The sequence below is a fragment of the Podarcis liolepis genome (assembly GCF_965112155.1).
Source record: "Podarcis liolepis genome assembly, chromosome: 8".
NCBI classification, from domain to species: domain Eukaryota; kingdom Metazoa; phylum Chordata; class Lepidosauria; order Squamata; family Lacertidae; genus Podarcis; species Podarcis liolepis.
Window position 1 is genome coordinate 80,476,831 of NC_139560.1, and position 25,494 is coordinate 80,502,324.

The 25,494-nt window shown below is 47.7% G+C and overlaps 1 long non-coding RNA gene across 4 annotated transcripts; it reads right to left on the reverse strand.

The window, feature by feature from the left end:
• Positions 1-670: 670 nt before the first annotated feature.
• On the reverse strand, positions 671-24,840 carry LOC310714409. 4 transcript variants are annotated; one of them, XR_014529716.1, is made up of 3 exons: positions 24,735-24,828; positions 23,416-23,927; positions 671-813 (listed from the first exon to the last, which is right to left on the reverse strand). It is a non-coding gene; the product is annotated as an uncharacterized lncRNA (long non-coding RNA). The 4 variants fall into 4 exon arrangements; XR_014529717.1 differs by lacking the exon at positions 671-813 and adding an exon at positions 14,946-15,463 and having other exon boundaries at positions 24,735-24,829; XR_014529718.1 differs by lacking the exon at positions 671-813 and adding an exon at positions 14,949-15,433 and having other exon boundaries at positions 23,388-23,927.
• Between the last annotated feature and the right edge of the window lie 654 nt (positions 24,841-25,494).

Below are 25,494 nucleotides of genomic sequence, written 5' to 3' on the forward strand. Positions count from 1 at the left end.
CCCGGCCTCTAGAGTAAGATGAGTGCACAACCCTAGAGTCTGTCAAGACTGGCCCGTACAGGCAGGGGTACCTTTACCTTTACCTTTAACTGCCATCAACCCCAGCTAGCATGATGATGGGATAATGGGAGCTGTAGGGATGCGGGTGGCACTGTGGGTTAAACCACAGAGCCTAGGACTTGCCGATCAGAAGGTCGGTGGTTTGAATCCCCGCGATGGGGTGAGCTCCCGTTGCTGGGTCCCTGAAGAAGAAGAAGAAGAAGAGTTTGGATTTGATATCCTGCCTTTCACTCCCTTTAAGGAGTCTCAAAGCAGCTAACATTCTCCTTTCCTTTCCTCCCCCACAACAAACACTCTGTGAGGTGAGTGGGGCTGAGAGACTTCAAAGAAGTGTGACTGGCCCAAGGTCACCCAGCAGCTGCATGTGGAGGAGCGGGGAAGCGAACCCGGTTCCCCAGATTACGAGACTACCGCTCTTAAGCACTACATCACACTGGCTCTCCCGGCTCCCGCCAACCTAGCAGTTCGAAAGCACGTCAAAGTGCAAGTAGATAAATAGGTACCACTCTGGCGGGAAGGTAAACTGCCCATAAGTTTAATTAAAGCTTTACTTTCTCCAAAACAGAACTGTAAACAGTAAATACAAAATATCCAGAAGATCATGTGCAAGTCCAGTAATGACTCAGCTGAATATGAAATATGAAATACTCCAAATAGATCTAAAATCAAAGGTCTGTCTCTCCTTACTGTATCCATTTTGCCTGTAGTGCCTTACTGGAGATGGTCATTTACATGTCTTTACTTCCACAGAGCCTGGGAACAAAGAATAAAGGCAACTCTCTTTCAAAATGGAGATTTGCAACCAAATACCCTTGTTACCTGATTTAAGGTTAAACACTCACGTTAGCTAGCAGAAAAAAACATTAGTTAATAATCAACCCACCAAGGAGTTCAGAGACTACTTAGTATACTCCAGTGGCATTTTCTGATGTTAAACTTTCTCAGCAATATACACAGCCATTCACTATTTCAGTGTCAATTAAGCAATGATACTAAACACTTTCATGGTCTTAATTCAATACTTGCCACAGAATAACCCCAATACACTACCCATGCTAATCTACTCCAAATGAGGAATCGTGCACAGACCAACCAACCCACAGTCCCAACAATTCACTAGGTTTTAAATGTACAAAATAGCCGGCCTTGCTTTAACATTTATTATATTCTGGTTGCACCTATAAATAATTCCAGCACTTTTTTGTCTGGTGATAAAAACGATCTCAAAATACTTCTTGTAGTTGACAGGCATGTACAATAATTACTGTTCAGCAAGACCTCTATTAGAGTACTGGGAGCTACAGCCCGAGACAGTAATCCTGACTAAATTAGCTGTAGCTGCAGCTCTTGCAGTCAATTATTTCAGCTAATAACAATGCACAGTCTGTTCTACTGGATATATGCTGGTGAATACAGCCAGGAGTGTGTCTCTGGTATCAGAAAGCGTTAAGTAAACTTCAGCCAGCCTCCCCTCCAACTTCTCCTGCACTCCTGTTCCAATAAGACCTCCAAGGCCTAACAATACTGACTCTTGGGTGTGATTGTTCAGCTTAGCGGTTTATCCATCACCTGTCCATCTGCTGACCTTTAAGGCAGCCAACTCCTGTTCAGAAGGAAGTGTGCATCTGGTGGGGCAAGTTTTACAGCAATACCTTTTGTTCTGCACAAGCAAAACACAGAGACAGAAGCATATGGTATTGAAACCTTGGCCAGGAGTGGCAATCCCCTATTTTATGCTTTTCCTCCTTGCTTCCTTTTTTTTCGCGCTGTGCCGTCTCCTGCTAAGGGTGTTTCTCGAGGTCATCCTTTGCCAGTTCATGCAGCATCTTTGGATAGCCTGTGAAATGGTGTGTCCTTATCCTTCCTGCCACAACCTACCTTTTAAGATAACAGGGATGAGCCAAGTGCACAGCAATTATTGTTAACAGGGGCTGGAAATCTCTCAGACAATTGTGGCAAAGGCAGCCCTTGTGATTTTTTCACCCCGGTTTTCTCCTTTCTATATAAGCAGGAAAAAATGACTCTACCAGGACTTTTGTCAGTCTTCCAGTGTTTTTTCCCCCCTTCCTCCTTACTCATCAAACCTCTTTATTCTTCAGTGCAGTGCTAATGCATTCCACTCGGTCATCAGAATCGCTATACTAAACTGTCCTCTGTCTTCAGTTTCCAGGTTGAGTTGCAGCTCTATTTAACACTCCATTTTGGATTGCTTTGCTGCTGAGTCAACATTTGAGCAGGGGTGGATTGGGTAATATGGTACCTTCAGCAAGGACAGCATTTGGCACCCCCACTAACTTTGATTAGGTACCCACATAAATATACCATATTTTTCACTCTATAAGACGCACCCTTTCTCTCCTAAAAAGTAAGGGGAAATGGGTGTGCGTCTTATGGAGCGAATGCAGGCTGCACGGCTATCCCAGAAGCCAGAAGGGATCACTGTCCAGCGGTCACTCTTGCTGTTCTAGCTTCTGGCTTAGCCCCTCTGTCCCTTCCCCCACCTCCCAGAAAAGCCCGCAAGAGCTGCGTGAAGCGTGGGGGGGGGGCTTTTACCCGAGGAGGGAGAAGCGCAACCCATCAGTGACGGGCTGCCCTTCTCCCTCCTCAGGGAAAAGCTCGCAAGTGCCACACACACACTCCTCACGGCTCGTGAAAGGGAGCACTGAGCACAGCCTGGGATGCTCCCTTTAAATAATTTTTTTTTCTTGCATTCCTCCTCTAAAAACTAGGTGCATCTTATGGTCAGGTGTGCCTTATGGAGCAAAAAATACGGTAGATGATGAAGATGCACCCCTTCAGCTTTGTGCTCTGTGCCCACACCATTCTAAATCTGAATCATTTGAGCTTTATTCCTATGAGCTTCCAGCTTTGGCTATCCAATGAATTCTATGCATCCTGAACTTCTTCCAAGCCATGCCATAACTCCCGCTTTGCCTTACTTTGTCCTGCTTGGGTAACAAATACCAAAACTAGAGAGAGACCTGATGGAATGTATAAGTGCTGTCTAAAGTGTATAAAATATTACTGGAATGGGAGACAAAGGATGCGCAAGTAAAATCCTCAATGATACACTGGGCAATAGATATTGGTCATAATAGAGATATGGAAGCATGGGAACAATTGTGGAACATTGATATAAAATTTACAGCATTTTATGGTCTAAGAGAAAATTATATGAAAATGATATATCGATGGTATCAAACACTGAGTAAATTGGCAAAAATGTATAAATCTAAATCAAATAAGTGTTGGAAATGTCAAGAAAAAGAAGGTTCCTTTTATCATATGTGGTGGTCTTGTAGTAAGGTTAAAGCTTACTGGGAAATGATATATAATAAATTGAAAAAGATGTTTAAAGTAACGTTTGTAAAAAAAAAACCAGAAACTTTCCTTTGGGAAATCATAGGGACAGAACTACCCAAATTGTACAGAAACTTCTTCATCTATGCTACTATAGTAACAAGAATGTTACTTGCCAAAAAATTGGAAGTCCCAGCAAAGGAAGAATGGGTACAAAAACTTACGGAATATGCAGAAATGGAGAAACTTACCGGAAAAATAATAAATCAAGATAAACGTTTTATAAAAGAATGGAAATAGGTTAATATTTACTGACAAATTGTAAACAGATAAGAACATTGGCAGGATTATTGTAATAACCTGCAGTTTCATAAGAGTATAGATTTAAAGTAGATGAATAAATGAACAAATTAAGTTAGTTTGGATATGCAGAAGATATTAAAATTAAATTCAAAGAACTGCAGAAAGAGGGGGAAGGAAGTCAAGTTTTGAAATGTTAAAATGACTGTAAAATTGTTGAAATGTATAAACCTGAAAAACATTTTTTTAAAAAAATTGCCCTGCTTTGCCTTGCTAAAACCTGGAATCTGTCCTACTTGGCCTCACTTGAATCTGCTTTGCTAGACCTCGAATGATTGCAGAGAACACTTGCTGGAATCTTCACACTGCTCGGGCCATTGCTTTCAACAGAAAAGAAAATAAGACAAGGGATGAAATTACACCTTCAAATATGAAGCTTTCACATCCTATCACTTTAATCACATCCATTGTTATTTCACATTATTTAGTGGAAGGCTTTTTTCAGCTGGAACTCACTGGAACTCAGTTCCGGCACCACTCAGGTGGATGCCATTGCCCTTATAAGAGAACAAGGGAGGCATTCATGGTGAGTTCCGGCACATCTTTTTCTAGAAACATTTGTTGTTGTTTAGTCGTTTAGTCATGACCAGCTCTTCGTGACCCCATGGACCAGAGCACGCCAGGCACTCCTGTCTTCCACTGCCTCCCGCAGTTTGGTCAAACTTGTGCTGGTAGCTTTGAGAACACTGTCCAATCATCTCATCCTCTGTCGTCCCCTTCTCCTTGTGCCCTCCATCTTTCCCAACATCAGGGTCTTTTCCAGGAAGTCTTCTCTTCTCATGAGGTGACCAATGTATTGGAGTCTCAGCTTCAGGATCTGTCCTTCCAGTGAGCACTCAGGGCTGATTTCCTTCAGAATGGATAGGTTTGATCTTCTTGCAGTCCATGGGACTCTCAAGAGTCTCCTCCAGCACTATAATTCAAAAGCATCAATTCTTCGGCGATCAGCTGCCTTTATGGTCCAGCTCTCACTTCCATACATCACTACTGGGAAAACCATAGCTTTAACTATACGGACCTTTGTTGGCAAGGTGATGTCTCTGCTTTTTAAGATGTTGTCTATGTTTGTCATTGCTTTTCTCCCAAGAAGCAGGCGTCTTTTAATTTCGTGGCTGCTGTCACCATCTGCAGTGATCATGTAGCCCAAGAAAGTAAAATCTCTCACTCCCTCCATTTCTTCCCCTTCTATTTGCCAGGAGGTAATGGGACCAGTGGCCATGATCTTCGTTTTTTTTATGTTGAGCTTCAGACCATATTTTGCTCTCTCCTCTTTCACCTCTTTAATTCCTCCTCACTTTCTGCCATCAGTGTTGTGTCATCTGCATATCTGAGGTTGTTGATATTTCTTCCGGCAATCTTAATTCCGGGTTAATTCCCCCTTCATGGATCACTGCCTGGTCGTGGCGAAGGGGCTTGAATAACTCAGAGAAGCTATGAGCTATGCCATGCAAGGCCACCCAAGATGGACAGATCATAGTGGAGAGTTTTGACCAAATGTGATTCACCTGGAGCAGGAACCGGCAAGCCACTCCAGTATCCCTGCCAAGAAAACTCTAGAAACATAGCCCTGGGTAAATCTCACTAGTTTCAGCAACCTTGGAAGTCCATTCCCTACCATTAGCTTTCACCGCTCTGAAAAGCTCAGATTTTATAACCAGGTTATCATATAAGTCTTGTCTTGTTAAAAACTCTTCAGTGCAACTGATCTTAATCACTTAGAACTTAACCTTCATTTGGATGCTATAGAGCACTTAAACATTTAATTGAATAAGAAAATCAGGATTACAGTCTCCATTCAGACACATAAATCATCTTTTATAAAAGTCTGGGTGCATGGTTGTTCAATTGCCACTGACTTTAATTAGATATGTGCCATTGTGAGGATAGTTGTACCGTGGGTTTGATGGGGAGGAAATCACAGTAGGAAGAATTCAAAGCAGTTGTATGACCTTGCGTAACCTTGGCTTTCTTGGCACCGCTACCATTTCCCTTTTGTGGTATTTCAAAAATGCCTACCACCAAAGGCTGAAAAACACATTTAGTTGCCTGAATCCAGCTGAAGTCAATAGAAGTGGGCTGGTCCCGAGGGTTAACCATGCGGTGAGGTCTGAGTCCAGTCCGAGGTCGAGGATGCAGTATGGTGGCTGTCCGTCAAGGCTGAAGCTGGGTCCAAGGCAGGGAGTCAGGTGAGGTCAGGAACTCTGGCAGAAGAACAGGACAGGGTGCAGGCAGGAACAGGCTACCAGCAATGTTGCTCCCGCAACCTGGGACTGGGGTTGGCCGGCTTTTATCTGCCCCGAGGCATAGGGCAGCCCCGGTCCACAGGTGACTCACCTCTCCTGGCCTGGAGGCGAGCACTCCTTCTGTGGGAACTTAGTTCCCTCCGCCTTTCTGCCCCGAGCCTCTGCAGCTCAGGAGAGGCTGGAGGGTTACCAGACCCAGAGACAACCTCAGCTTCCCCTGACGGGGCTGGGAGTGGAGCACCTGGAGGCAATGGGTCCTCCATCACCTCAGGAGCCAGAGCAGACTCAGCTGGTGCCTGCACCTGAGGATCCAGCACAGGTGAGGACCCTTCAGGCTCAAGCCCCTGCCCCAGCTCAGCTGGTTCTGGAGGCGGGGACTCCTGTGCAGGCTGGGATTTCTCAGGCAGCAGCAGGAGGCCCCATTAGCTAAAGTGGTGCTTCAGGTTAAGAACAGTTTCAGGTTAAGAACGGACCTCCGGAACGAATTAAGTACTTAACCCGAGGTATCTCTGTAGTGCAAAAAAGGGGTGTCAAAAGCAAGTTAGATGGTTCCTTGACTGGTATCTCACTTCCTTTTTGACAGCAACAGCTTCAGAACACCAGCTGTGGGAGATCTTCTCAGCTGGTGCTAGGTGCAATACTGAAAAATGGGTGCTAGGTTCAGCCCCTCCCATTTTTTTTTACCATGAGAGCTTCAGGGTGGCAGCTACGTGCTCATAAAGTACAGGCCGACTACTTGGCTGGAGTTCTGTCCAGCAAACAAATAAGAATGAATACTGAATAAATAGCTGGCATCATTTAACCTCCCAAACTTTATGCAAACAAACCAGGATGAATGCTCAATAAACAGGTCATCTGGAAATGGCCATGGGGGTCTCACATTCTTGCAATGGTTTCACTACAATGGAAGGATTGGTTACATGTGTACAAAGGGCTGCTTGGGTGGAGTTGATTCAGGGATGTGTACAAGACACATTTAACACAGGCATTGCAACTTGCCAGTACAGCTTATATAAACATTAAAAAGGTAAAGGACCCCTGACAATTAAGTCCAGTTGTGAACGACTCCGGGGTTGTGGTGTTCATCTCGTTTTACTGGCCGAGGGAGCCGATGTTTGTCCACAGACAGTTTTTCTGGGTCGTGTGTCCAGCATGACTAAGCCACTTCTGGCGAAACCAGAGCAGTGCATGGAAATGCCGTTTGCATTCCCACCGGAGTGGTACCTATTTATCTACTTGCACTGGCATGCTTTCTAACTGCTAGGTTGGCAGGAGCTGGGACAGAGCAATGGGAGCTCACCCTGTTGCGGGGATTCGAACCGCTGACCTTCCGATCAGCAAGCCCTAGGCTCAGTGGTTTAGACCGCAGTGCCACATAAACATTATCCAGCTCCTAACAGTTTTTACTGAAGGCTTTGGAGTTGTAATGAAACCTTTGGAGTTACATGGTCAATTTTGTTAAGTTGTTTATTATAGTAAGCAATTAAAAAAAAAATTGGAAAGATTGTCACGTTATAGAGTAGTTGGCATTTACAGCCACAGCCCTATAATTACTATTTTGGAAACTTCATTATAATATATATTATAGATGCACCATCTCATTCATAAGAGAAGTCTTGCTATTATGCTCCTCTTTGCTCAAAGACTCTTGCTCAGCTAAGTAGATCACACTTGCTTCATTTATTCCCGTACTCATCTCTAAATGCCTTCTCTTGGGGCCTTTGTTGTCTATCAAATGATCTTCTGTAATCCCAATTTATGCTTTTTATTTTGTGCATTTGTTCATAGGTGGATGCACTTGAGTTCCAGGACAACTAAATCTCCCATGCAGGCACACACATACTTCTTTTCCTTTGCAGAATATTACCATGCAATTGACAGTCAAGAAGGCTATCAGTCAAGAAAGGTGGGAAAACATAAATGATGCATTACACCACTTTGCAAACTTATGCGCAAAGTCAGACAGGGCGTTGGAAAATGAAAGCATCACTGAATGAATAACAGGTTGTAGCGCAAGATGCAGAGTGATTCAGCCTCATGAATTCATAAGAGAGGGAAATTGTTCTCTAAACAAAACAAAAATAGGAAGGCAAACTTACAGTTCTGTAATTAGCACTCTGTGTAATGAACAGCCCCTTCATTTAGGCAATGCTCTCCTCATCAAGTGCATTCCAAAATTGTGTGAGATGGTTGCGACCATTTTGGCCACTGCCCTCTCACAAGAAAACACAGGGTGTCCCATTTTTCCCAGGGCAGTTGACAGGTTATTTGTCCTGATTTTAACATAGTTTGTATAAAGCTTGTACTTGAAACTCTTCACTTGACTTAAAGTGGTCTCAGCTATTGTCAGCCCCAGTCTCTGTCTACAACGAGCCCTAGGCAGAAAGACTTTAAAATTAAAAAGTAGCAAATAATTTTCTTGTTTGTTTGTTTGTTTGTTTGTTTGTTTTTAATGACCATTTTGCTTGCTACAGGAGTTCTGTTTACAAGTTGTGACCATAACTGCATCTTTGAAGTCGCTCTCATAAATGGAAGTGTCACTGTTTTCGAGTTTGATCTACACCCAGGAGAACAGGAGTCTGTTTGCAATGTGTTCTTATTCACTAGATTGCATCTCTTCAGAGGTTACTGAAGGACTGCCTGTTCAAAGGCCTGTTAGCTCCAATAAAGTGTGGGGTTTGTGGGACTGGTTTAAAAATTTGATTTCACCCAAACTTCATTCCTTAAAAAAAAAAAGAAGAGAGTTATTGTGGCAGTTTAGAGACTTAATAGATTTACTGTAGAACTCAGCTCCAACAAAGTTTATGCTATAATAAATCTATTTGTCTTCAGGGCATCACAAGGCACTGCTATTTTTGTTGCAGCAGATTGGTGTACCTACTAACTCTTTGCAAAGCTTGGCCATTGTTACATTTAAAGTTTAAGCTGCATTTTAATATATTTAAAATTACCATCCTCCTGTTATTGACAAAGCTGGTTTTCAAATTGATTTCTTTTTTTATATTGAGTACAAATATCAAACATATATAGTGTGCAAAGGCAGTCCCGTGTAGGAAACCTAGGCTGTTTCTTGGCAGAAGGTTGGAAGAGCAGAACAGAATATAGGGAGTTGTTTTCTACCAAATCTACACATTTTGCTGCTGTTTTATTCTGTGAATAATACATGCACGCCAAAAGATCTTTTAATCTGCCAATCCAATTGGAGAAAATCCATAGTATTCTTACTAACCATTGCTAGTATTCTGGCTATCTTGTTTATTCAAAAACAGCACTACCTTTTCCCATGTTCTATTTATTAGTGCTTAATGAATAAGCAAGGCAGCATAACAATGCTTTATATTCATACAAGATGGGCTTATGGGGGGCGGGGAAGACATGCCTTGCGCAACGCAATGACCAACAGTATAAAATCTGTTGGCTCTTCACGGTATCCATAAAGAGGGTATTGAAAAAACTTAAGATAATTAAGGCCATTGGAGATCGAAATCCCCAAATATACATTTTTAATGACCAGCTTGGATTGTCCAGAATGCTATTTGCCATGTAGCACATAGGAGAGCAGCTTGTTGCTGATTATGGTGACAAAGTAATGCACAACCTTACATTAGGCATGCAAAGACCAATTCATGCATTTTTAAAAAAGCAATGCTAGCAACTGTATACAGTCTAAGGCGATATTTCCGATGGATCATTTAAAGCAGGACTCATATGCCTTTTAATAGTGAAATGTATCCATTTTCCAGGCCATTCTGACTGAAGCTAGGTGTTTGGTGGCAAACATGGGTCTAGAGATTCAGGCTGTTATTGCATAAGCGCCAACTCTTGGGGTTTATTTTCTCTGTCTCAGCAGAGTTAAGCAGAAACTCTTTCTGTATATTCACAGCCATGGCAGTCCAGCCTTCTCTTGGCAAATTGCTAAGGAATAACCACCTCACCAATCCAGTTCTTCTCTAAAGTCTCTATTATTTACATTACAAGTTGCATAGCACTACTGGTCTACATATAAAACTAGAAACAAAACTATTTACAGATCTCTGCTTCATCCAGACTTCCACATATTCTGGCAGCCACACGGACCAACACTGAGTGCCTCAAATTCAGCTCCATCTCTCCAGACATGCCTTGATGAAGACACCTGTCGCTCAGGAGAATCCTTGTTGCCAAGCAGATGTTTCAGGCGAGCCTCAAGGATGCGCTTCAAGCTGGTGCTTCCAGGCTCGTTTCAAGTTGACTTTGGCAACACACCAACGCAGGTTGATAGACCTAACTGCAAAGCTGTGTGGCTCTTCCATTTGCACCCGAGAATTGGAGAGAGAAAATGTTGGAATGGCCTCTTCTTAGGCACAAGTCGCCACCCCTCCCCCAGGATGCTTCTCCCCTGCAGATCACACTTCTCTTTGCAGCAGAAAAGAATCAGTCCAAGTTCCTAGCTTCATGGAGGCTGCCAAGCTCCTAGTTTTACATTTAAGTTTGTTCTCCTTCATGGAGAGCATGTGTTGCGGTGGGGGCCGACAGGACACTCCAAAGTTGTGGGGCAGGCTAATTGATCATTGGCCACTGATGTGATTGGGCTTCCCTTGTTGCTGGGATGAAGTTAATGTTGCCTTTTGTTGATTGACAGCCAGAAACTCCCTGCACGAGGCGTAGAGCTTCCTCTTTTCGCCCTGTGCATCGGATTGCCCGTCCCCCCCCTAAAATATAGGGTTGTTCGCTTTGACCTTGCTATGCCTGTCATGGGGTCATCTGCTCTTGGGGCAGGGGCCCGGTAGGAATTTTGTCCATCTGGCTGATTGGCTGGGGCCATTTGGTTTTTGCCTACTGCATAGCAAATCGTCAGGAAAAAGCACCAAGGCAAAAGCCAGCTCCAGATGGCTGGAATGCAAAACAGGATGTTGTGGTTTCTCACTGTACTGTTGGAGAAAAGGTGGAGCCTATTCTCTGTACTGAGCACCGGATGTTAGCTCAGTGTGTCATCTGACCTGTGCTGGAAGTACAGGGGAGGAGTTGTGACTCTTCTAATGGAGTCTGAAGGGAACAGTCACATTTCTATGTACTGTTGAGTGACAGGAATAAAACATGTAGAAAGGACTCCTGTCTGTCTCATTTCTCCTCCCTGGGAGAATGCAGGGAGGGAGAGAGAAGCAGATAAGCAGAGGGTGTGTTCTTCTCACGACTAATGAGAAGAATCGCCGGATTTGTTTACCTAGCCTGCCGAGGTCGCAGACGGATGGTAAGCACAGTATCTCGCTCAATTGCCTCGGGGGAGGCCAGGTACCTCTGCCTGTGGGCTGAGATACTAACATATGGTAGCAGAGGATGGTTTCGATCCATCGACCTCTGCATGAGAGGCTGGTGGAATGTCCTCCTCTGCTCCAAGGAGGAAGAGAGGCGTCTGAAACAAGCCAGAGGCTCAACAGACAGCTGGTGGAAAGAAGAGGTGTTTTCCAGAGCAACAAAAGTTCAAGGTATGCTGCACATTTTGGGCTAAAAGTGTGAACGCAGGATGATTAATTCCCTGTTTCATAGGAGGTGTGTTTTGGAAAAACAAAAGCTCCGGAAGGAAAGGCCTGCAGCTCAAAGCTGAAGCCTGCATTCCACAAATTCCTGTGGTTAAAGATAAGACTGTCCTATTGAAATGCACTGTTGCTTAGTAACGGAAAGTTGGAAAGTTACTGGCAAAAGGGCTGGACTGTGACTGTGAGCCTGGGAAAGCGAAACAAAGCCATAGATTATTTTGACTACATGCTTTACGAGCTCTTGGAAGGGACTTTCCATAGCAGCTAGCGTCAAGCTGCCAGGTGCTAAAAGCATAAACAGCTTGCAGTTTGCCTGCATGAGAAAGGAAAAAAACAACTGTTGGATTTTACAGCTTGTTTGACAGTGTGAGCTGGAGGCTTGGCTTCAAGATGGATGCCAAGAAGGCAGGAGGTTTGCCTTACCCACCTCCCTTAAACAATGACAATTATTCATCTTGGTCTGTTAAAATGAAGGCCCTGCTGCAGAATCAGAGGCTTTTTGATGTAATTGAAAACCCCATCCCTGCAGCACCAACCGGAGGTTGGGAGTCACGGAATGTGAGGGCCAGGACTGCTATAATACTGTGTGTCTCAGATGCGCAATTGGTGCATATCCAGCATTTAGAAAATGTGAAAGAGGTTTGGGACACGTTGCGTACAACGCATCAGAGAGATGCTGGTTCTTCAGCGTTGCTGTATTTTGAGAAATTGACCAATCTGAGACTTGCGCCTGATGGAGATGTTCAAGCGCACCTGACAGAAATGAAGTTTCTGCGTCAACAGATGGTGGAACGCAATTTCCGTCTTCAGGAGGAAGTGTTTTGCTTCATGATGATAAACAGCCTGAATCGCACCTACAAGGTTGTTGCCAGTCAGCTTGGTTCCCTACCGGCCGCGCAGCTAACCGCGGAAAGAGTGTGTGCTGTGGTCCTGAATGAACACGACAGACTTGCTGCACTGGAAGTGAAGGACAGGGGGAGGGAAGAACAGAGTTCTAATTCCCCCACTGCTGAATCTACTGGAGAGCATGGAGTAGCATTGAGTGCTGTCCGATGCTACAATTGTGGACAGATTGGGCATCTACAGCGAAACTGTAGAAAGCCACGCCAGTCAAGAGGAGCAAAGAGCAGCTCTACGAAGCCTGAGGCGTCAGGCAAAAGCCGTACCAAGTGCCAGGTGAAACCTGCAAAGGCTATGATGGCGAATGGAACCACGCCAGATGTTGGGAACGCATTCATAATCGACACTGGATGTACAAAACATTTATGCCCACACAGAGGATTATTTTCGACGTTGAAGAAGCAAAGCTTCGCTGTGAAACAGGCCAACGGTCAGGAGTTAGAAGCGACTGGAATTGGGACTGTGTATCTTGAGAGTCTGAACTTGACTATAAGTAATGTTTACCTGGTTCCAGAACTGAAATTTAATCTGCTGAGCGTGTCGCAGATTGCAAAGAAAGGACTGAGACTGACCTATGATGCTAAAAGCTGCAAGATCTTCAAAGATGGAGAACTGTTTCTTACTGCCAAAGAGAAAGATGGACTGTATTTGTTGACTTTTGATCAAAGTGATTACATGAAATGTAATTCTTCTGATTCTAACGAAATCTCTCTTGCAGGTGTGACCAAAACGAGCGCCCGGAAGGTGCCGAAGGTCGACAGAGCATTTCAGCGGGTGTATGCTGATGTGATTGGTCCTCTAGAACAATCTAGAGGCGGTGCAAAATATTACCTTTTGTGTGTGGATTGTTTCACTAATTATTCTTGGGTTTATATGATGGAGAAACCGCAAGAAACTTTAGAAAAGTTTCAGGAGTTTTGTGACAAGGTTAAAAATATGCATGATGCTAACATTGATTGTCTTTTCACAGATGACAAACAAGTTTTTCTGTTACAGAAGTTTCAGAAGTTCCTGGATGGAAAAGGGATAGACCACAAAGCTGCTGTCTCGCCAGAAGCGTGGAACAGGGGGGTCTGTGTTAGAGTGCACAAAGAATTGCAAAAGGGGATGCATGCACAATTGCTAAGTTCACATTAATATTGGGCCGAATCGCTAGCGTCCTATCTTCATGTGTGGTTGAGAAAAGTCTCAACAGAGTTGGGATGTTCTCCTTTTGAGAAGCTGTTCAATAGAAAACCTTCTGTTGCCTATTTCAAGGTTTTCGGGTCTCATGTGAGAACAGAAGCTCCAGGTGGAGTAAAGAATGCCAGAGGCATTTTTGTGGGATATGAAAAGGGTCTCTACAGAGTAATTTTGTCTGAATCTGGTCAGGTGATTCTCACAAAGTTCCTAGAGAGTGCTCCAGAGCAAGAGCGAGTTGTACAAACATTTCCCACAGGTGACAATTCAGATGATGATGATGATGATTTTTCTGATGTCACAGATTACAGTGGTGATGATGACAGTGATAGCTCAGAGAGTTCAGTTGTAACAGTCATTGAGAGGAAATCTCACACAATGGATAGACCTTCACAGGTGAAGGAAGAACCACTGATTGCTACTGGTTCTCAACAGAGTCCAAAGGTTGAACCAGTGAGCACAGAGGATCAGAACCTCATACGCAGGTCTGAGAGAGTTACAAAGGGTGTACCACCAAAGAGGTACTCAAAAGAATTTGCTAACGTAGCTGTTGCATGTGTTGCTATTGTTAACAACTCAAAGAAGGTTAAAGCAGTGTCTAAGTCAGAGACAAAGACACAACAGAGAATAGCTAACCAAGGTAATGCAGAAGCACTCATTCCTTGGAAGCCAGACAACCAGAGAGGTACACTGGTGAAACCAGTGGTGGGGAGTTCCAAGGGTGGAACTGAAACAACAGGGGAATGTTATATGTATAACAACTGTTTGTTCTCTTCTCTGGATCATGTTTTGCCAATTGATGCTTTTGGGGGAGGTTGTCAGGAAAAAGCACCAAGGCAAAAGCCAGCTCCAGATGGCTGGAATGCAAAACAGGATGTTGTGGTTTCTCACTGTACTGTTGGAGAAAAGGTGGAGCCTATTCTCTGTACTGAGCACCGGATGTTAGCTCAGTGTGTCATCTGACCTGTGCTGGAAGTACAGGGGAGGAGTTGTGACTCTTCTAATGGAGTCTGAAGGGAACAGTCACATTTCTATGTACTGTTGAGTGACAGGAATAAAACATGTAGAAAGGACTCCTGTCTGTCTCATTTCTCCTCCCTGGGAGAATGCAGGGAGGGAGAGAGAAGCAGATAAGCAGAGGGTGTGTTCTTCTCACGACTAATGAGAAGAATCGCCGGATTTGTTTACCTAGCCTGCCGAGGTCGCAGACGGATGGTAAGCACAGTATCTCGCTCAATTGCCTTGGGGGAGGCCAGGTACCTCTGCCTGTGGGCTGAGATACTAACAGTAAGGTTGCGGTTAGGCATTGGTTTATGGTTTGGTTGGTTGAGGGGCATGGATTGGCTGTGCCTGCCCCTCTAATGCTGCTGCTGCAAGAGATTCCGTTAAAGGAATACAGGGGCTCACTATTGCTTTTGTCCACCCTGTCAAGGTGCTCGGGCCATGCAAGAGCCCCTGGTTTCATTTGGGGAGGGCTGAGGGCAGGTTCCCTGCTCCGTCGCTACCCCCAAGTGCATTCCCCTTTTCTGACTTTCGCAGGCGTGCGGAATGTCACTCGCAACCAATGCCTAAGCAACCACTCATATTTTTGTGTTTTAATAAAGTTGTGGCCAAAATTATGCCAAAAACCTTAAACAAAAAATTCTGTGTGATGTGTGAGTTATTGGGGTGGTCCTGGGGACCTTGACACGCAACTGCTTTGGGTGCTTCAGATATGAGGCTAAGATCAGTTTTGTTTGGGACTGGTTCCTAGTACAAAAGCAAAGCCTATATTACTCCTAGCATACATTCAGTTTCCCTTCTGAAAGCATTTTTCGGGAATCTGAAGTGCCATTCTCTTTTATCATGACTTCTTTAATAATGTGCGGCATCTTTCTCCACACTAAGACTGTGGCATTATTATTCCTAAGATTATTTTTGAAAAAAACATAAACATTATCGTCCCTAAGATGGAAGAAGGGCGTTTCAAAGTGGTCTACAGCAAAAGACCAGAGAACAGTACGTTTTATGTCAATTGCTGTGGCAGGTTTAATTAATTAAATAAATTCCTTTCTACAGACTGAAGGCATTTTCTTTTCCTGGATTCCTGATTTTTTGGGAGACGATTTACAAATGTAGATTTGTTCCGTTACCTGCAAGCACAGCGTATCAGCCACATTTTGTTGTTGTTTTTAAATACCCCATGCATTTTTCATGCCTCTAATGATCCAGCTGTCAAGCTGGCTTACCAAATCATTTTTTAAATAAAATAAAATAAAAACACACCTAGGCATTTCATCTCAATTGTTGGGGGGGGGGGGGAATAGTTCTTCATAGCATGATCTCGGTGGTAGCAGTCAGCCCATCACCAGGTACTGAGTCAGGTACTAATGATGAAAAATAAAAGGAAGGAGAGCTACATGCAGCAAATCAATGCCCTACTGCGCAACACACACTGACCCTCAACATGAGAAATCATGGCTGGGGAGAAGATGAATTAGACAGCCTTGGTTTGGCTCTCTGCCTAGCTAAGGAAGAAAGTGTCCATGAGGGGGGAGGAATAGAACCCCTTTCTGTCCACATTATGAAAGAGAGAAGGAGCGTGTGTTTAATGCATTTAGGGAGAATGAAAAAAATTGCATGCTCAATCCAGGAAAAGCAGAGTTTTCAGTAAAAAAAAAAGTATATGAAACAACAAGAAAAAGCCAAGTTTTTGAGGCTGCTTTAACTGGAAGAGCTGTGTAGCCCCTGGGAGGAAGAAATCTAATTCGGTTTGCAATTAAAGGAGAACCTACCTAGATGTCAGGGACGCGGGTGGCGCTGTGGGTTAAACCACAGAGCCTAGGACTTGTCGATCAGAAGGTAGGTGGTTCGAATCCCCACAATGGGGTGAGCTCCCATCACTCCATCCCAACTCCTGCCAACCTAGCATTTTGAAAGCACACCAGTGCAAGTAGATAAATAGGTACCACTGCGGCAGGAAGGTAAACAGCGTTTCCGTGCACTCTGGTTTCTGTCACAGTGTTCCAGTGCACCAAAAGCGGTTTAGTCATGCTGGCCACATGACCCAGAAAGCTGTCTGTGGACAAACACCAGCTCCATCGGCCTGAAAGCAAGATGAGCACCGCAACCTCATAATTGCCTTTGACTGGACTTAACCATCCGGGGTTCTTTATCTTTACCTTTTTTTAATAATCATAATAGTAAAATATTTTGGAAACAAATTGTCACGGGTTCAGGAGCAGAGGCAAGGGCAAGGGAGGAAACAGAGAGCGAAGGGGAGGAGGCAGAAGAAAAGATGAGTGATGACGACGACCCGAGATCTCCGAGTCTTTCCAGTGAATCAGAAGATTCACAGAAAGGAGCACCAGTGGCCAGGGCAAGGGGGGAGTCTAGGGGGGCACCCCAGGAAGATAGAGCCAGAGGGGACTCAGAGGAGAGCAGTTGGAAATCGGGACCAGCGTCACCGCCAGAGAGCAGGGAAGAGGAAGGGAGCCAGGGGGCAAGCGCTGGCAGCTCACAACAGGAGGGAGGGCATGAGTCAGGAGTGGCCACACCTCCATCGGGGAGCGAGGAAACGGTCAGACGGAAAGTGGAAAGTTGGGCGCGCGCGCCAAGTTCAAATGCACAGGAAAGTGACGCAGTAGGCAGCCCTGAAAGAGAGCCAGGTCCTAAAGCTCGGCGCAAGGAGACAGGAGGGTCCGGGGGGTCGGCGTCAGAAGAATCCAGGAAGGAAGAGACCCCGGGGGGTAGAGGGACCCAGAGGAGAACAGTCAGGCGGAAAAGGTGGAGCAGGGCTAGGATATTAAGTTGGTGCACAAGGGGCGGAGACTCAGACGGAGCTTCGCCGATCTAGCCACTAGACGTAGAGTTGCACGCAGCAGCTTGAGAATGGAAACTGTAACTCAATAAAGACTTTTACTTAATGATCGCTGGCTAGCGTGATCCTCTGTGAGCTAGGATCTGGAAGCAGCTCTGACAGTAAGCTCCGTCTCCAAATTGTGGGCATCTACAGCCTCGAGGAGAGGAGAGAAGCAGGTGCCTACTAGCGAGCTCACGAATGGCAGCCGACATGACGGCTGAGCAGCAGATAGCGGAACTCAGAGAAGCAGTGTCACAACTGAATGCCGAGGCTCTCGCATCCAGGAAGAGAGAGGAGGAGGCAGCTGCCGCCTGCAGGGATCTCCAGGTCAGGTTGGACATGCTTACAAAGCAAGGGCAACTGACACCCAGACAGGAGGGAATTGGGTTGGCGAGACGAACAGGCGGTCTGGTCTCTCACTTCGATGGGAACCTGCAACAGTATCCCAACTTTAGAGCAGACGTAATGTGCGCACTGCAACTGCTGAATAAAGACTTTAGAGATGAGCAAGAGAAAGTGGGATTCATCATGTCCCATTTGCATGGGGATGCTAAAGCATGGCTGCGCAATTTGTGGAGGGATAATGATCCGGCGCTCCAAAATGCGAATGCCTTTATTAAAGCGATGGATGGGTGTTTTTTATCAAGCATTGACGTGGATCTTGCTCGGCAGCAGATACATGGACTGAAGCAAGGGAGGGCCAGCGTAAGGCAGTACCATGCCCGCTTTTTCGCTTTGGTCAGTGCCCTGGAATGGGACAGAGATTCGGCTCCTGTAAGAGACCTGTTTTGGGAGGGATTGCACGGCTCTGTTAAAGATGAAATTGCGAGGGGGGAGAGACCCCGGACCACGCAGGAGGTCGTTCAGAGGGCACTGGCGGTGGGGGTGCGGCTGGAAGAACGTCCGTGGAGCAGGGACGAAGGGCGTGGAGGGCGCGAACCAGCCAGGGGCTCCTCCTTCCTTCCCAGAGAAGCAGCGCGTGCACAATCCACGCCTCCGCCAGGAGGAGGGGTGGAACCTATGGAGGTTGGAAGCGCAAGGGCTCAGTCAGCAGCCAGAGCCCTAGCACCGACAACAGTGACAGCGAAGCCTCCTAGAGGGAACAGGAAGTGTTACATCTGCGAGGAGCCAGGGCATATGGCGAAAGAGTGTCCCCGGAGGCTCCGCAAGCACACTGCAGCCTCAGCAATGGTGACTGCAGCAACGCAGCAAGGAGAACCACAGCAGGGAAACGACGCAGTCTGGCTGGAGGAAGAGGCACTGGGGCCCAGCCAGACGTGTTAGTGACGCAGTCCCCAGAGATTTTACAGCCCGTGAACCCCCTCCCGCCCAAACCAGTAGTGAGGCTCACCGCATCGCTCCAGCTGCCCAATGGAATCACCATGGACGTGCCAATCACCATTGACTCAGGCAGCAATGCGGACTTTATAGGGCAGGACTTTGTCGACCGGCACGCTATACAGTTGCTGCCGGCCACGCTGCCCCTGCAGGTTGTCACGGTGGATGGCAGGGAGCTGCTCGGGGGGCAAGTGGTGAAGCAGACGCCACCAATGGTGATGCGACTTGGGAATCACAGGGAAATCATCAGCTTCAACGTCACTCAACTATCGGACACGCCCATTGTATTGGGCATGAGTTGGCTGGACAAGCACAGCCCAACGCTGGCTTGGTACCAGAGGCAGCTGACCTTCGGCTCTTCCTTTTGTGCTGAACACTGCATCGTGCCCTGGCAGGAAGGAGAGGAAGAGGAGTCACAGCTGCTGCTAGGCACGCTGCAAGCGATTCCCCACAAGTACGCAGAATTTTTGGAAGTTTTCTGCGAGAAGGAGGCAGACAGGCTACCCCCTCACAGACCATATGACTGCAAAATTGACCTGCTGCCGGGGGCGGCGCTGCCTAAAGGGAAGCTGTATTCCATGTCAGAGGACGAACTGCAAGAACTCAAAGAGTTCATAGATCATAATTTGGAGCGTGGTTTCATCCGGGAGTCCAAGGCAGCGGGGGGCAGTCCTGTATTCTTTGTTAAGAAGCAGGACACGCCCCAAAAAAGACTTGTAGTGGACTATCGCATCTTAAACAGTGTGACCAAGCCATCGGACTTCCCCATGCCCCGAATCGACGACCTCCTAGCAAAGGTGCGGAAGGGCAGCGTGTTCACCAAGTTAGACCTGCGAGGGGCGTACAACCTCATTCGCATGCGGGAAGGAGATGAGTGGAAGACAGCCATGTTCACGCCACTGGGCACCTACGAATATAGAGTTATGCCTTTTGGATTGCAAAATGGCTCCCACGTTTTTCAAGCATTCATGCATCACGTGTTGGCGGGACTTCTCTACAAGACGTGCGTCTGTTTCTTAGATGACATCCTGATCTTTTCGGAATCGCAGCAGGAGCATGACAGACACGTCAAGGAAGTGCTGAGCAGGCTAAAGCAGCATAGGCTCTACGCCAAGCTGGAGAAGTGCCAATTCGACGTGACTGAGGTGGATTTTCTGGGCTACAAGTTGTCTGACAAGGGGCTCGCCATGGACAGCGCCAAGGTTCGAGCGGTGTTGGATTGGAAAAGCCCACGCAACCGGAAGGAGGTCCAACGGTTTGTCGGCTTTGCGAACTTCTATCGCAAGTTTATCAAGGGCTTCGCTATGCAGACAGCGGCCATCACGGACACGCTTAGCTCCAAGAAAAAGAAGTTCATCTGGACAGAGCAGGCGGAGCAGTCCTTTCAGGCACTCAAGCGTCTCTTCGCGTCGGAAGAGCAGCTGCTGCATGTCGACCCCAGCAGGCCGATGAGGGTGGAGACGGACACCTCGGACAGAGCCGTGGGGGCAGTCCTGCTGCAGAAAGACCCGCAGGGGGTTTGGCGGCCGGGAGCGTTTTACTCCAGGAAGCTCAGCAAGTCCGAGCAGAACTACACCATCTGGGACAGGGAGTTGCTGGCCATTCATGCAGCGTTCAAAGCGTGGAGGCACTTCCTGATCGGCGCCAAGCACACGGTGCAGGTTTGCACGGACCACAAGAATCTGGAGCACTGGCGCACGGCACAGTTCCTGAACCAGAGGCAGATACGTTGGGCTGAGTTCTTTGCGAACTTCGACTTCCGAATAGAGTATGTCCCGGGGGACACCAACATCATGGCGGACGCTCTCTCCCGTAAGCCACAGTATCTGGAGGACGCAACGCCAGCGGCCGCCATGCACATCTTCGCACCAACAGTGTGGGCGTGCGCCGCGGCAACCGTGGACCTGGAGGCGGTGCGATGAGCGTTCAAGGATGACTCCTTCGCGCAAGCAAAGATGGCAGAGGTGCAAAGGGGCAAGGCAGCGACCGACGGTTTCCAGCTAAGAGATGGATTGCTCATCCGTAAAGGGGCCATCTACGTGCCGGGAGACGAACTTCGCGCCAAGGTGCTGCAGCAGCTGCACGACGCGCCCACTGCCGGGCACTTTGGCAAGGAGAAGACGGTGGAATTAGTCGCCAGGGATTTCTGGTGGCCCGGAATGAGAGGGGAGGTCGCGGACTACGTGGCGAGGTGTGACACCTGCCAGAGGGCCAAGCCAGTGCACAGACCGCCGGCCGGACTGTTGGAACCGCTGCAAACTCCGGTCGAACCATGGGAGAGGGTGGCCCTGGACTTTGTCACGGATCTGCCCAGCTCGAGGGGCAAGACGGCAGTGCTGGTGGTGGTGGACTTGTTTTCCAAGATGGCACATTTCATTCCATGTGCTAAGGTGGCCACGGCGGAGCAAACCGCCAAACTGTTCATAGACCACGTGTTCAAGGTTCACGGTCTGCCACGGTCTATTCTGTCCGACCGGGGGCGGCAGTTCATCTCGAATTTCTGGCAGAAGCTGATGGGCTTCCTGAACGTCAAGATCAACCTGGCGTCGGCGAGACACCCGCAGACCAACGGGCAAGCGGAGCGGGTCAATGCCATCATGCAGCAGTACCTGAGATGTTATGCGAATCAACAGCCTGCGACGTGGGTGGATTACCTGCCGCTCGCCGAGTTCGCCTACAACAACATGAAGCACGTGTCCACGGGGGTCACGCCGTTCTTCGCCAACAACGGGAGGCACCCCAGAACCTTCCCGGGACTGGAAAGACTGGGGGAGGGGGAGCCGCAGACAGCAGATGCGTTCGCGTCGGAGTTGCAGGAAGTCCACGATCAGCTGCGGCGCCACCTGGAGCTGGCCAAGCACGCATACAAGGTACAAGCGGACAATCACAGAAGGGTTGGCGAAGAGATCCACGTGGGAGACTGGGTCTGGTTAGCAGCCCACGCAGTGCCGGCCAGGTCGTTGGCCAAGAAGAAACTAGGGCATAAGCAACTGGGGCCCTACCAAGTCGAAGAGCAGGTAAACCCGGTAGCTTTCAGGCTGGCGCTGCCGGAGGGGTCCAGAATGCATCCGGTGTTCCACAGATCGGTGCTCACTCCCTACAAGGCACCGCACAGGTTTCAGGAACCCGGAACGGCACCGAGTCCGTTCAGAGAAAGAACCGGGCACGCGGGAGTGGCACAGGAGGAGCGCATCAACGAAGTCACGGAGATTTTGGACTCCAGATGGGGGGAAGAGGGGGTAGAATACTTTCTCGCCAAGGAGGGCACCCCGGCCAGTGCGAACAGCTGGGTGCCGGGCTACGCCTTGGACGAACCTCTGCTCAAAGACGAGTTTCATGCCCTCTTCCCACATAGACCAATGCCAACAGACTTTTTCGACGACTGGCTTTTCACGCCCACGCTTTCGGCCAGCACGTTCCGGGGGTTAGACTCGGACGAGGACCCGATACGAGACGTCCGTTCCCCGGAGGGGTCACCCTCGGGATCTGCCTCAGAACCCTCGTATTGGTGGGACGATAGACCAGAGGAGCAGTGGCGCAGGAAGTGGCTGGAAGGGCCAGGACGAGCAACGCCGCCAGGAGGAAGTGAGGGAGAGACGGACATGGACGTTTTCGGGGACGACCCTGGTTTCGAGCACGGCGGCACAGAGATGGAAGCGGAGGTGACCGTCGTTGACGAGAGCAGGGAGGAAGACCCGGGAGACTTCAGATGGAGGCCCGCCACGGGAAGCGAACGATATCCGACGTTCGTCCCTTTGACACAGCAGCACCCAGCTCCCGCACCGGAAGGAGGGGAGGGGGGAATGGGGGGCTTCGAGGGGGGGATGGATGTCAGGGGTTCAGGAGCAGAGGCAAGGGCAAGGGAGGAAACAGAGAGCGAAGGGGAGGAGGCAGAAGAAAAGATGAGTGATGACGACGACCCAAGATCTCCGAGTCTTTCCAGTGAATCAGAAGATTCACAGAAAGGAGCACCAGTGGCCAGGGCAAGGGGGGAGTCTAGGGGGGCACCCCAGGAAGATAGAGCCAGAGGGGACTCAGAGGAGAGCAGTTGGAAATCGGGACCAGCGTCACCGCCAGAGAGCAGGGAAGAGGAAGGGAGCCAGGGGGCAAGCGCTGGCAGCTCACAACAGGAGGGAGGGCATGAGTCAGGAGTGGCCACACCTCCATCGGGGAGCGAGGAAACGGTCAGACGGAAAGTGGAAAGTTGGGCGCGCGCGCCAAGTTCAAATGCACAGGAAAGTGACGCAGTAGGCAGCCCTGAAAGAGAGCCAGGTCCTAAAGCCCGGCGCAAGGAGACAGGAGGGTCCGGGGGGTCGGCGTCAGAAGAATCCAGGAAGGAAGAGACCCCGGGGGGTAGAGGGACCCAGAGGAGAACAGTCAGGCGGAAAAGGTGGAGCAGGGCTAGGATATTAAGTTGGTGCACAAGGGGCGGAGACTCAGACGGAGCTTCGCTGATCTAGCCACTAGACGTAGAGTTGCACGCAGCAGCTTGAGAATGGAAACTGTAACTCAATAAAGACTTTTACTTAATGATCGCTGGCTAGCGTGATCCTCTGTGAGCTAGGATCTGGAAGCAGCTCTGACACAAATAAAATACTGTTTATTTATAAAACACCTTATTTAGAAAGGCACGGTACAACATGATATCACCGAGCTCTCATCTGTTCCATTATCTTACCCTGATGTATTTTTTCCATTTTTGGTGGTGCTTGTTACTCAATTGCTCTGTCTCCCGCCAGTGAGAATCTTGTGCTCCACTTCACATTCTCTCTGGTCTTGCATCTCTGCACCTTTCCAAGTCTGATCTCCCACAGTAACTTCACCTTCGGCTCCCCGCATTCCGGCTGCCACACTCCACTGCTTGGCAAGGAACAACTAACAAGAAAGGTGACTCAAAGTGACAGGTTTGTAATAAGTACAGCACCCGATCATGGCTGCTCTCCTCATTTTAACCCTGTTCTCAACTTTCTCTGCGCTTGCTTCTGCGCCTCCTGATCCTATAACTAAACGCTCATGAGTCACAACAACAGTGGAAATAAAATGATTTATAATGATAAGCGTTGGCTTAGCTGACCTGTAATACTGGAGGAATGCAAGTAATCACAGATGCTCTTGTTTTTCAGCGTTTTGTCTTTAGAAATGATAGAGGTCTGCTGAAGTGGAGCCTTTCAAAACTGCCAGAGCATCACACTGTATAATACAGATGAAAATTCCAACTTACTCTGACCCGGCCTTCGTATCCATTAATACAGATAAGCCCTCAGTTGTGATACAAGAGTGAGTCATACAAATCCCCCATTCCAAATATACCTGCCGAGTGGCACTGTCACAGCCATCTAATGGTCCACCACCAAGATGGCATTTTAAGCTTCTGCTCCTTCTGACATTGTCCCTCAAATGAACAACCAACAATCTCTACATATGACAGAAGGAGACCGGATGCCACTCATTGTTCTTGACAGAGCCGTGGACTGCAGGCATGCTGTTTTTGATATCTCAACCAAGGGATAGGTCTTTTATAACGTTTAAACAGAACAGAGCTGATCAAGCGATGATATGTAGTCCAGGTCAAAAAATTGGCCTCTCAGCTTTTGCCAGTGTTGCCAGGGAAGATTAAAGGAGGGATAGAATCCAGCTTCCCACTATAGCAGATTGGTGTATTATTTTGACTGTGCACCTAGCAGCTAGTTTACGGAAGCAACCAGCGAGGAACTCATAGGTGGAAAGCTTACATCTGCCTACAAATGGCCATTAGCTGAGTGTTTAAAGATTCTGTAAGTGCATATAAGTCTGTTCTATCAAAATCAGCGAGGACTAACTAAAGCAGTTGAATCTGTATTGGTCTGCCACTTTTCTTGGAGATGTTTCCCTTTTAAAACAGTGATTTCTGTGCCCCTTGGGCAGCCCGCTGACTTGGCCACAGCTGAGTCAGGTAAAATATCACAGGTGAAGCTTTCCTGTCAGTTTGGGAAATAATGTATAGCAATACTGACCCACCTTTGAAAGCTCAGAGAAAAGTGTTGATACAAGTGCCAAATGGCATCAACGTTGCTGCATGTTGTTAAAAACTGTAGCTGTTGATTTTCCTTCTCTCTGCTAGGAAACCATGAACAGCATCATAATAAGTAACCCAGTGCTGTTATTACATCACAGGATTGCACTGTGAATGGTCTTAGATGCTTGATGAAGCCTCCAGGTAGGGTGGGAATGGAAACAGTGCCCTGAACTGGAAGCTAACAACTGGCCAACATTAACTCTTGAGGTCCATATACACCTTGACAAGATGTGACAAATGGTCCAGCTATTATTGCCAGGTACGTGGGCTACCCAGGCAGGGCCTACTGCACTCCAAAATTGTTTAAAATATGGCAGTCCCAAAAACACCTTGGGGAAGTCTCTGGTTTATGAATTCACTGGGAATGTGCAACTGCAGCTTGCATAGCCTGGCCCCCTCCACGTGTACTACATGGGAGCCAGTGTGGTGTAGTGGTTAAGAGAGGTAGTCTCGTAATCTGGTGAACTGGGTTCATGTCCCCGCTCCTCCACATGCAGCTGCTGGGTGACCTTGGGCTAGTCACACTTCTCTGACGTCTCTCAGCCCCACTCACCTCACAGTGTTTGTTGTGGGGGAGGAAAGGAAAGGAGAATGTTAGCCGCTTTGAGACTCCTTCGGGTAGTGATCAAGCGGGATATCAAATCCAAACTCTTCATCTTCTCTTCTTCTCTTCTCCCCTCATCCCTGACCATTGGCCATGTT